A 12,889-nucleotide genomic window follows, 5' to 3' on the forward strand; every position below is an offset into this window, starting at 1 on the left:
TTGGTGCTATTGTCGGTGATGGGGTTGTTGTGGGTGGTGGATGTTGTTGGAGGTGGATGTTGTAGTCGGTGGTGGTGGAATTGGAGAGCGTTTTAGGGAAATAAAATTAATGTGTTGTTTTTATGAATAAAATGAAGAGAGTTGAAAGGTTAATTAGGTTGATACACATGGGCAACCGGTTGTCTAGGTAATCGGTCTCTTGGTCTACTACAAGTTAAATGACGTCAAAGATGAGATTATTCTCAGTTAAACACGAGGATAGATTAATATGAGAGGAGTGGACATATAATGGGTTATTGCCATGAAATAACCCCAAAAAAAGGTAAACTATAAACTAAACAAAACAATAACTAAGTATCAAATCAAATACTAAACTTTAAATTTTGTAGTTTTATTGTTAGAATAAGTAATACGACAAATAAAAATAACATTACACCACTATATTGAAGGAAAAGTAGATCTATATACTTACATATTCATATATGTCTTAATTTAATTTGTCATAAAATTAAATATGGATTTTATGCATGCAAACAAATGAGCAAAATAGAGGAGAAATCATGTTCTTACATTGGATGTTTCGGTTTTATGGGCACAAGAGAGATCACCTTTCTCTCTTGTTCTTGTGCTTTCCTTTAATGGAAGAACCAAGATCCAAGTATAGGATCTCTCCCTAAGCTTAATACCCAAGGCTTACTCTTAATAAAATTAATATTATATGAACTAGTACAATATTAATCTTTGTAGAAAATTGATCCAAAATATTATATAACACTTGAATATTTCGGTTTTGTGAGGAGGAAGAAATGGGAGCTTTTTTTATCTCTCTAAAACTCTTATTTTAGATAAGTGAAAGTATGAATGAATTATGAATAATCATATGAGTATATTGTAAAAGGAGAGGAAAAACCAAGTGGTTTTTCCTCCTCTAAAAACCGGACAAAGGGGAGTGGGAGAGGAGCCAATGCATGCATTCATTTGTCTTCACAATGCATAATAGGGTTGCATGGCTACTAAAGCAAACAATCATTATGTTTACCACTAATTTAAACAATTAATTAGCTTAACTCTCCTCTTATTATTTCGGTCCATATGGATAATATGGAATCCATATTATTTTTGTCAATTGTCAAAATGTCACATGTCACATGTAGCATAAATTTGTTGTGTATTTTTAACATATTAAAAATCAACGTATTATTAAAATACGTCACATACAAAATTGACTTAGTAATTTCATAATTACTTGTACCAAAATATTTTTCCATTTATAAATCACAACAGATTGTATTTATAATAATTCATTCAATTTTCGATTGTTTCTTTAAACAATAATTTCATCCGAGTAATGATACAATTCGATTACTCAGACCGTATCTCATTTAATCACATTTCAATATGATACGTAAATTTTACTTCCAAAATCGTCCGTCAATTATCAAGTGATTTAATTAACTCGTAACGTTATACGATTAATTAAATAATCAATTAAGAGTGTTGCCCTATAGGTATGACCTAGGGGGTCAAATGATCACCACCGTCGCACGACAGTAATGTCAAACTCTAGTCAGCCAATCATTACCGATATATGTTGACCATTGACAAGAAAAATATTACTTCCCAATTGTATTCTTTATAATGAGATTTAAACTTGTGATCATCATGATCAACAAATGTGATCGCATTATTGTCGGAGGACACATATTCCAACAATCTCCCACTTGTCCTCGACAAGTGTGCGTCACCAATTCTCTTGTCCTATTACTATCTCCCACTCAATGCAAGGTGTCTTTCAGGTCGTACTTGCAAGTGATCATATCGAGAGTGGTTTACTCGATCTGGAGAATAACTGATTGACCGGACTTATCTATCATAGATACTTTACGAGCGTGGCCACGCATTTCCAGTTCATTACTCCTTGAGTGGCCCTGAGATATTGTTATAACCCTGACTAGGGGTGGACAATTCCTATCGCACTCATTCCCTTCGACTAGCCACAGCCATCATAACCCAAAATATGCCCATTTGACCCCATTTACGAAGGTCGTAGTAACACAAATCAAAGTTAATCTGAAACTGTGCCACTTAGGCGAATAGTCTTTAGTCAAAAGAATCGACTCATTCGAATACTATAGTAGCTCTTGCCACGACCAGGCTATATAAATTTGCCAGAACTCTATAAGCGGTCATTAGGCCCGACAAAATGTTCCTAATAGTCTGCCTATGTGATCGACTAGTCATCTCACATGACTCTATGGCACTTGAACTTGCCATCAATCGCATCACACTCTAGTCACTTCGAGACGTCACCTCATACAAGTAACTATGGGCAAATACAATGTTAATCCGTGTTCACTTTAACGGGGTTCAATTGTCTCAACAACCCGTTTGGACATAACAATGTACAAGGTGAGTTAATAATAACTCAAACGACAAATGTCGACATCACACTCGGGTAGTCAATATCATATTACAACCTTGTGATGTATATCGTAAGTGTAAACACTTATTGATTGCAATAGAAGTTTAACATGCCATGTGTCCATGTGTTCAAACTTCTTACACTTGCAATTTCCTTTACATTCATGTTCTCTCTCATAGCATGAATCTTACCAAGTACACATCAAGGTTCCCGACCTTGGTTTTGGTTCTTTAACTTGAAAGAACTTCCTTATCGATTATCGCATAACGAATGAATTCGTGATGAATGATATAACCTGTACTAATCAAGTACTCCATCCACACACAATGCACTAGGTATATGTTTTGCAGAGTCTTGCAACAATTTGCCAAGACGATTGGCCTAGCACTTCTCACAAGTCCTAGCACAGTTAGGAAAGATTAGTTTTGAGTAACTTCTTATTCAACTAAGTACCTTTCCAAAACTTCTTATTCCTCTTTCTAGCTTGAAAGGTTAAGGATTCTCATAAATCCTTACATGTGCTCGGATTTTCATTAATATGCGCAACCTCTTGACACATATAAGAGCATTCTGACAATCATCGAAATCGCTCATCGGATTCTACTTGAGAATTCATGACGTTTCTATTGTGGCTTACCAATGAATCATCATGCTCTTATGCATATGATTCACTATTGGACATTTGCATGATTATTCTAATGGCGGAAACATTAGTTACTAATAATCATGAGATCAACCATTCATAGGTTCAATGAACGACCATGACTGCTAATGGCAATTCCATTTTCATTTAGATGAATAACCTAAGTTTCTATTTGATTCGATGTGTATTTCCCAATACTTATCCAACATCCCTTGATGTAATTGGATTCATCATAGTCCATTTTCATCCAGAATTGAAAACTCAAATACTTCTTTTATGAAGGAAGGTATTAGCTCGTCATTCTTCAATGAGTGGTGAGTTGTAAACATTCAAAGGATGATAGCTCCCACTAAATTCCATGTCTTCACATGACAATTTCCTAACTCCCACTCAATTCTTCATATTTCAAAATTGACTTCTCAATCGAAACTTTTCAAGAATTGAAATATAAATTGCATTGCCAAGTTATTAAGATAAAACCATATGTGTTCCCATCATATCCTTTCAAAATACCTATTTTGAAGTGGTCTCATCTTAACCTTACGGAAAGAGATTTCAAATCTCCAATACACTCATGTCATAATGTGGTGTAGCAATGTCATTATTCAAATATAAATAATATCTAGATCACATCCTTCGAAATACCCTTTCTGAAGGAGGTTTAACCATTTCATAATGAGGTTAAGCAATGACATTTGCGTGGTTAAAACTTGGCCATTGAAGATATCGATATATCAATCTTTGCAACTCGATCATAACTAGTATGTAATTATAATTCATTTAGGCTCTTTAGTAAATCTCAAGGTTGAAACTATTGGTAAAAAAATTCATAAACTTAGTCAAAAACTTGTTAAGACTTTACATTAGTCATTTTTCTTCCAAAACTTTCTTTTGGTCTCCTCGTGTAGTTATCTTGAGAATATACTCTTATGATTACTTCACTTGGTCTCTTTAGTCATATAGAACTAACTTGAGACCAAAGATCTCATCTATTCGGTATACTATGTAAATAGATATACCTTTATTCAAATCATTCTCTCTTGCGTAGATCTTCATTTACACAAGTACACAATTTTATCTTGCCTTGTGTGTTGTGTCCTCATTTTTCTCCCACTCTATCTTTAGAATAAATACACTATAGATTCAAAGATAGCATATAAGACACAACTTAATGATGTTGAAGTATAAGGAGAACTATCTCATAGATAGACTAATAGTTATTGATTTCATATGTGTACTTGGTGATTGACATTCCTTTAAGAGAGTTCATAGACTCAAAATTGCTTTATAAATGATCATACACAAGCCTTAAGCATGTGGACATATAATGAAACCCGTCATTATATTTGTCTATTAGATCACTTTAAGTGAATAATCTTATGTTTCTAAGAGCAAGCATCTAAAGATGAATTTTAGAACATAAAAGGATAAATGATAAAACGGGTGACTTGGGTTGCAAACCAAGTCACCATTATCCAAAATACAAACCATTATCCAAAATACCTTTCCATGTCGAACACGGAAACTTAAGGTTCTAAAATTCAAAACATAATTTAAAATAAGACAATGAAAAGCAAAGCTCCATGAAAGCTATCCCTAGCTTCTTGATGGTTTCTCATGCTTGCTTTTCCTTTCCCTTGTCTTTGCTTGGTGGAGGCCCTATTTACAATAAAAAGGGGAGATACATTATCACAACTTTGCATCATATTACCATAGTTGAATTAGAAACATAAAAGAAGGATAGTCATTTACCTACTGAAGTGATCTTTCCAGCCTTAATATCACCAAGGTATTTGGAACAATTTCTTTTCCAATGTCCCATACCATTACAATAATGGCATTTATCAAGAGGACCCTTCTTGATTTTTGAAGTGCTAGCTTCACAAGTCTTAGCTTTGGTGAATGTGGGAGCTTGCTTCTTGCCCTTTCTCCCATTCTTCTTGAACTTCCCCTTACTCTTAGTGCTTATGTTAAGCACATCCTTGGGAGGGTTCACATTTAACCCCATGTCCCTCTCGGCTTGCACAAGTAACTTGTGCAACTCCTCAAGAGACACATCCTTGTCTTGCATGTTAAAATTCACCCGGAATTGAACATACGCTTTCACTTTGGACAAGGAGTGTAGAATCCTATCTACAATGAGTTCTTTGGGGATTTCAACCTTTTGAATTTTCAAGGTCTCGACTAGCTCCATGAGTTTGAGCACATGAGGGCTAACCTTTTGGCCCTCTTTGAAGTCGAGATCAAAGAATGCCGCGGCCGCCTCATATTGGACGATCCGCGGAGTTTGTGAAAACATGGTCACAAGTTTGGAGTAAATCTCATTAGCATTGCCCATTTTAAAGGCTCTCCTTTGGAGGTCCGCCTCCATCGCAAATATCAAGACATTTTTCATTGCGGCGGACTCCTTTTGGTAAGCCTCATATGCTTCCCTAGTGGCGGCGGTCGACCTAGTAGTAGGTTCGGGTGGAGAGGCCTCGGTAAGGTAACGAAGCTTGTCGTCACCTTGGGCGGCCAATTTGAGTTGGGCATCCCAATCGGAGAAATTTGACCCATTCTTTTCAAGTTTACATCGATCCATAAAGGATCGGAGCCATGATGAACTAGCGAGAGGTGTGGCGTTTGGAGTTGGTGTTGCCATTTGTTATGAGAAAAAGAAGTGGTCTACAAAACAAAATATAAGGAGTAAAACAAATGTCGTTTTAATAGTAATACTCGTAAAAATGTATGATTTAAACAAGTTTTATGCATTTTTCTAGTGACCTCTACCCAACTAGATAAATGATTCCAAGACCCAAATTCATATCGACTTAGGCACGGTGGGGCCGATTCATCCTTTATCAATATAACTTGGTGGATTAACGTTTAATCGATTCTACTTTTAGAACTCTTGGTCGATAATATTACATTAACAATTATCTTTAGCCCAAAACACATTCGACAAGGGCACGGTGGGGCCGATACATCCCTTATCAAAAACTTTTGTTGAGTTCAATCCAAATTTCGAATAAATGTGTCCATGATCCAAACCCACATCAACTTGGGCACGGTGTGGCGATACATCCCTTATCAACATGAATTCGGTGGATAGACATTTATCACCCACTTCCCCTACGTAACAAGGTTTGTACCCCGGTGGGGCCGAGCGCACTCCCTCGCGAAATAGGTTTTCATGGCTTCTACTATTTGGTAAGGCTATGTCTCAATTAATTGTTTTAGCAAGAGGTCATGTCAATTTATTATCTATCACATTTTAAGTGAACTAAAGCGGTGAACGACGATAATTTTAATTGACACGGTCGATAATCTCGATAAAAGAAGATGCATGTTTTAGTTATGGCGATTTAGCGATGCATGCAACATAAAATAAAATGCAAGCATAAAAATAAATAAATAAATAAATCCTAGTATGGTCTTTCCTAAAATAGAAAAACTATTTAACTATTACATATTCGGAAACCAACTCCATTGGTCCCTTGAACTTCGGTTGTGGCACGCATCTCGAGGTAACACCGTCTTTATGTATCGCCATTCTTGAAGAAATCCGTCTTAGGGAACTCCGGAATGAATAAAATTACATAATAAATAACATAATTTCCTATTATACATTTGTAACTAAAATAAAATAAATCTATTAAATTACAAAACGGTGATACGAGATCACAATAAAATTACAACCGAATCGATATTCCCATACATTTCGGGAAATACCAATTAAAATCTAAGGCCATACTAAGCAAAATTACATAATTCAAAATTACATAAATTAAAATTATGACAATCATAAAGAAAATGCAGCATTATAATATGTATGAACATGCTCAATGTTATGCTTAATTTAATTTGTCATAAAATTAAATATGGATTTTATGCATGCAAACAAATGAGCAAAATAGAGGAGAAATCATGTTCTTACATTGGATGTTTCGGTTTTATGGGCACAAGAGAGATCACCTTTCTCTCTTGTTCTTGTGCTTTCCTTTAATGGAAGAACCAAGATCCAAGTATAGGATCTCTCCCTAAGCTTAATACCCAAGGCTTACTCTTAATAAAATTAATATTATATGAACTAGTGCAATATTAATCTTTGTAGAAAATTGATCCAAAATATTATATAACACTTGAATATTTCGGTTTTGTAAGGAGGAAGAAATGGGAGCTTTTTTTATCTCTCTAAAACTCTTATTTTAGATAAGTGAAAGTATGAATGAGTTATGAATAATCATATGAGTATATTGTAAAAGGAGAGGAAAAACCAAGTGGTTTTTCCTCCTCTAAAAACCGGACAAAGGGGAGTGGGAGAGGAGCCAATGCATGCATTCATTTGTCTTCACAATGCATAATAGGGTTGCATGGCTACTAAAGCAAACAATCATTATGTTTACCACTAATTTAAACAATTAATTAGCTTAATCCTCCTCGTATTATTTCGGTCCATATGGATAATATGGAATCCATATTATTTTTGTCAATTGTCAAAATGTCACATGTCACATGTAGCATAAATTTGTTGTGTATTTTTAACATATTAAAAATCAACGTATTATTAAAATACGTCACATACAAAATTGACTTAGTAATTTCATAATTACTTGTACCAAAATATTTTTCCATTTATAAATCACAACAGATTGTATTTATAATAATTCATTCAATTTTCGATTGTTTCTTTAAACAATAATTTCATCCGAGTAATGATACAATTCGATTACTCAGACCGTATCTCATTTAATCACATTTCAATATGATACGTAAATTTTAATTCCAAAATCGTCCGTCAATTTTCAAGTGATTTAATTAACTCGTAACGTTATACGATTAATTAAATAATCAATTAAGAGTGTTGCCCTATAGGTATGACCTAGGGGGTCAACTGATCACCACCGTCGCACGACAGTAATGTCAAACTCTAGTCTGCCAATCATTACCGATATATGTTGACCAGTTGACAGTAAAAATATTACTTCCCAATTGTATTCTTTATAATGAGATTTAAACGTGTGATCATCATGATCAACAGTCGTGATCGCATTATTGTCGGAGGACACATATTCCAACATATATACCCTTCAATTAAAATTAGTTGGATACATAAAAAAAAGTTTGAATAACGAGGTCTTTAACATATTTTTTTCATATATCTTTAAATATTTTAATAGTATAGTAAAATTAATATTATATATCGTATTATCGTACTATATGGACAATATAGTCTTTTATGTAAACTTTTCTAAAGTCACGTTATTTAATAATATAAATAAAATGTACTACGATGACAAAAAAAACAAATTAAAGCAAAAACAATCGCGTGGTACGATAAGTGAGAAACAAGCAAAAGTAATAAAAAGAAGTCAACAAACAAAAAAAATTATTGCGGTGAAAAAGTAATTGAAAAAAAATTTAAAAAATAAAACACATCGAGCATTACATAAAGGTTTTTTTTTTAAAAAAAAGAATGTATACCCTTCCACCAACCCGCCATGCACCTCCTAGGGACATTGTCTTTTTTATGCTGAGTTTTCCACAACCACCGCGAACGAAAGAAACCCGTAATAAACAAATAAATAATAAAATAATGGACAAGTAAAAACAATTATTTGATCATAGTTTCTAATAAATGAATGTTTCTGATAAACGAATCAAAAACATCTTATACTGTCAATTATATGAATCTATAATAAAAAAAAAGGTTTTTTTCTAGCATATTACTCCGTATGATGCTATCTCATCACCATGTAAAATTACTGAACTAACCATTCCACATTCCACATTATACATAAATTAACTAATTTAATTCTTTACAAAAATATCATTATTTCTATATTAAATTAATTGTGTACACTAAATATTTCATGAGTTAAAAAAATTGGAAGAGTATGTAAACTATAAAAATCACATCTAAGTTTCATATTTTATTATTAAAATTGATATTTTTATTGAAATTATCATAAATAAGCGTGTTAATGAATCGATTTAGGCTTTTTTTGTAATTTGCTTACTAACTGATTTCATATGATGAAATTTTGGTTGAAAACGTTATATATTTTTCCTTTGCTAATTGTTAAACTTAATTTTTCAAAAATGTACCACTTAAAAAGTACACATTCATTTATTTATTTAAAATTTATAAAATAAGTACGAAAAATTTCAAAAATACTAGATGCAAACAAAAAAAATCCTAAATTAATAAAAACTTTTTATTTTCCAAAATCATACTACTTAATAATTACGCATTTATTTATTTATTTATTTAAAATTTATACAAATAAGTACAAAAAATTTCAAAATATTAGTTGCAAACACAAAAAAAAAACTAAGTTAATACAAACTTTTTATTTTTCGCTCATAAATTTGGTTATTAATCTACCCTATTTATTTTACCTTTATTTCTTTAATTTAATGGGATGACCTTTTTATTTTCCCTTAACATTTTATGCTTTGTATTTATGTTACCATAATTTTTTTTTTATCTTCCCTTTACGGTCTTTCAATAAGTTATTAAGAGACCAGTTTTTCGTACCCTTTTATTGTATTTCGTGACCCTTTTTTTGTTGATCGTGACATAGTAATTTCGTATCTATTTACATAATTAATGTACTCATTTTAGTTTTGTACCTATTTTATTACCTTTAATACCATTTTTTATTAAAATTGTAAAATAGTCTCTCAATAAAATTATTGAGAGGCCGTCTCTCTGGAGACCTACTCAATGAAAAATGTACTATATAAATACATTATGTAAGTTAATGTAAATTTAGATTGTACTATTCTTAGATTTATATAAGATAGTTTGAAAAAATGTGAAATTTTATGTCTATACAACCATATTTGTATAGTGTATTATAAGAAAAGCATAGGTGTAATACCCGTCCTTTTAGGGACCCTTTGACCAGCGTTGACTGACCTTGGGAGCGGGAATAGTCTTAGAAGTAAGTGCTGAAGTCATCTTGGGTTGCGTGTTAAGGGTGGTACTCGATAGAGTAGAGGCTACTCGATCGAGTAGCTAGGTTACTCGATCGAGTAGGGGGCTACTCGATCGAGTATGTTGGGTACTCGATCGAGTACCTAGTTTTCAGCGAGGGTTTTATATCGCGTTTTGTTAAATCCGCATATCACTTCCACCACTTTCCTCCTATCTTTCAGTCGCCTCTTTCCCTTCCCTTCACCTCAAAACCTCCATGGAAACCTTTGTGAAGATCCTTGTGCCTTAGGAGAGCGTCTCTTGAGTCGGGTAGCGGTCTTTTGCTGAGTTTCTCCCTGTAGGTATGTCATAATCATCATCCGTGTCCTTGTTCTTCATAGTTAGGGTTTGCTTGTTAGTAATCTAGAATTGTATTCTGGTTATAGGCGTTGCTTGATCGCTGGACATGTTATCTGTCGGCATGGATTGGTTGCGATGGCTTAAAGGTAGGTTCGCCTACTCAGTTTCTGTAGATCGTCTAGTGTGTCGGTCGTTGTGATAGTATTGTGATTGCTTGACATAGTAATTGTATTGTACTGTGATTGTGGTTGTGATCGTTGTTGATGGTTCGCGAGGCGTGGCCTCGGCTGAGTGGGGTCACTTGCGGGAGTGGCTTCACGCCCTAGTTTCGCCTTCTGTGGAACCCGCCACAGAAGGGATGTGCACATTAATGGACAGGGTTATCGCTCGATACGATGAGCGGGGATTTGGTGGGTACGGCTGCGGTCCCCCACTGGCAGGACTGGTCCAGTGGACAGTCAGTGACAGAGGTTGGTTGGATTGTTGTGTTTGCGTGTGCGAGACTGATAGCGTCGTATGGTGTTGTTAGTTGTAGTGTTATTGCTGCGTCTTATCTCAGTACTGACCTTGTGTGGTTGTTTGTTTGTTATGTGTCTGCCGTGATCCCTTATGGTGAGCAGTCAGTCTTAGCAGGTATTGGTGTTGATGATAGCTGGAGTCCGGGCAGGGATGAGTCCTCACGAGATATGGCAGTCTTAGCGAGTAGTCTTTGAGTTGTACCTTTGTATCGTATTTTGGTTTAAATCGCTTGTAATATAACTTAATAGTTCTTTTATCGACATTTGATTATTGCTATCCTCGGGCAACCGAGATGGTAACGCCCTTATATCCTAAGGAAGGCCTAGTTAAGGCTCCTCTGAATATGGGGGTGTTACAAAGTGGTATCAGAGCGACGATTTTGGAACCTGTAACAAATGAACATAATGAACGTAGCGAGTCTAATAAAATGAACCTGGTGTATGTGTAATGGGAGCCCCAGCTGATGCTAGATTTTGGGTGAGTAGGCGCCCTCATTTCAAAATCTTGGCCCCATGATACTTAAGCCAGTCACGTGGTATGGGAATGTGGAGTCCGTGTATATGTGTGTGATGTGCATGTTAAGTGTGCCGGAGCTACCTCCGGTTAAATCTTTGTTAGAGTTAATAGGGGTGTGATATTGATAATTGGGCCGTGTATGGTAATTGTTGATGAGATTATTGAAGTTCTTTGAATGATTAGTGAGCTTATACGATGGTTATGAGATATGTGACGAAAATTTACGAAATAGTGATGCGTGAGGATGTGGAGCGGAATGTTGTGATATGAAGAGTGAACATGTGGGTGTTTGCTATAAGTTAATGATGACGGTAGTCATATACGAGTTTATAAATCCTACCGTAAGTGCTATGATGATAGTTATAGTATAGTTGAGATATAATTCGAGGCATAACATATAGTAATGCGTTTATGCCTTACTTGTTGGTTGAAATTTTTCCGCTGCGTAATATTTAATTCGTGCAGAATCAATTGTTTATGATAGAATGTAAAACATGATTGAATAATTTGTTTGAAAAATATGTATTTATGTGGTACGTGAAAGAAAGAAATAATGTTAATTATACGCTTCAAATTGAAGTAAACACGAGTTTATTAGTAACATGTAAAGCAAGTTTAAGTGCATTATGATGGCGGAATTATGTTTAGAAATGATTCGAGTTGGGCAATTTGTATGGCGGGATGTAATGTATGCTTCATTCGTGATGATAATGCATGAGCAAGTACGATAATTAGTGCCGAATTCCGAACTTAGTTTGGACTCGACACGTGGTGTTGTTTTGCAGGTATTTTCGGTTTACTTCGTACTTCTGACCGAGTGCTTAACTAGACTTGACCGAGTGCGAGTGTTTACTTGACCGAGTGGACCTTACTCGATCTAGTTAGGAGGCTATGGCGTCGGGATGTGGGGGAAATTTCCTACAGATACTCGACGAAATAGCTCCTACTCGATCAAGTAGGGTGGTACTCGATCGAGTATCCCAGGGCACTCGATCGAGTAGGGTGGTACTCGATCGAGTACCCCAGGTACTCGATCGAGTAGGTTACTGTACAGCGAATCCTACGGGTTTTCATAAAACCCCTATTCTTCCTATTTCTTTCCCATTCTCCTCATCCTTCCTCTATATTTCGAGATAGCTAAACCTCATTCCTCTCAAAATCTCTCTTTCTCTTGGGTTAGTGGTGATTCTTGGGGTTGATTTTTTTTCTTGTTTAATTCCGTTCTTTTGCTTTGTTAATCAATCAAGGTATGCTTTCCTTCCTAATTTATGCGATTTATTGCTTTGAATGTGTAAGAATGGTGAAATAATCTGAAATTTTCGGTTCACATGGGTAGGTTGTTGTCTTTGATGGTTGAAATATGATTCACATGCCTCCTTTTCATGCTTGTTGGTGACTAATTGCTGTAAATTAGATTAGAAATTGCAAAATTTGAAATCGAAATTTCTAGGGTTTCCAAAATTGAAATTGATTTTTGGTTGTTTTACAATGGTTAGATGGTAGAATTGAGCCTTAAGTATTGTTTATA

General features: G+C 34.8%; 1 long non-coding RNA gene across 1 annotated transcript; it reads left to right on the plus strand.

Moving 5' to 3' along the window:
• Positions 1–10,320: 10,320 nt before the first annotated feature.
• Positions 10,321–11,152, plus strand: LOC141601864 (uncharacterized). The gene is made up of 2 exons (XR_012524369.1): positions 10,321–10,472; positions 10,947–11,152. It is a non-coding gene; the product is annotated as an uncharacterized LOC141601864 (long non-coding RNA).
• The last annotated feature ends 1,737 nt before the right edge of the window (positions 11,153–12,889 follow it).

Source organism: Silene latifolia, chromosome 1 (assembly GCF_048544455.1).
Source record: "Silene latifolia isolate original U9 population chromosome 1, ASM4854445v1, whole genome shotgun sequence".
NCBI classification, from domain to species: domain Eukaryota; kingdom Viridiplantae; phylum Streptophyta; class Magnoliopsida; order Caryophyllales; family Caryophyllaceae; genus Silene; species Silene latifolia.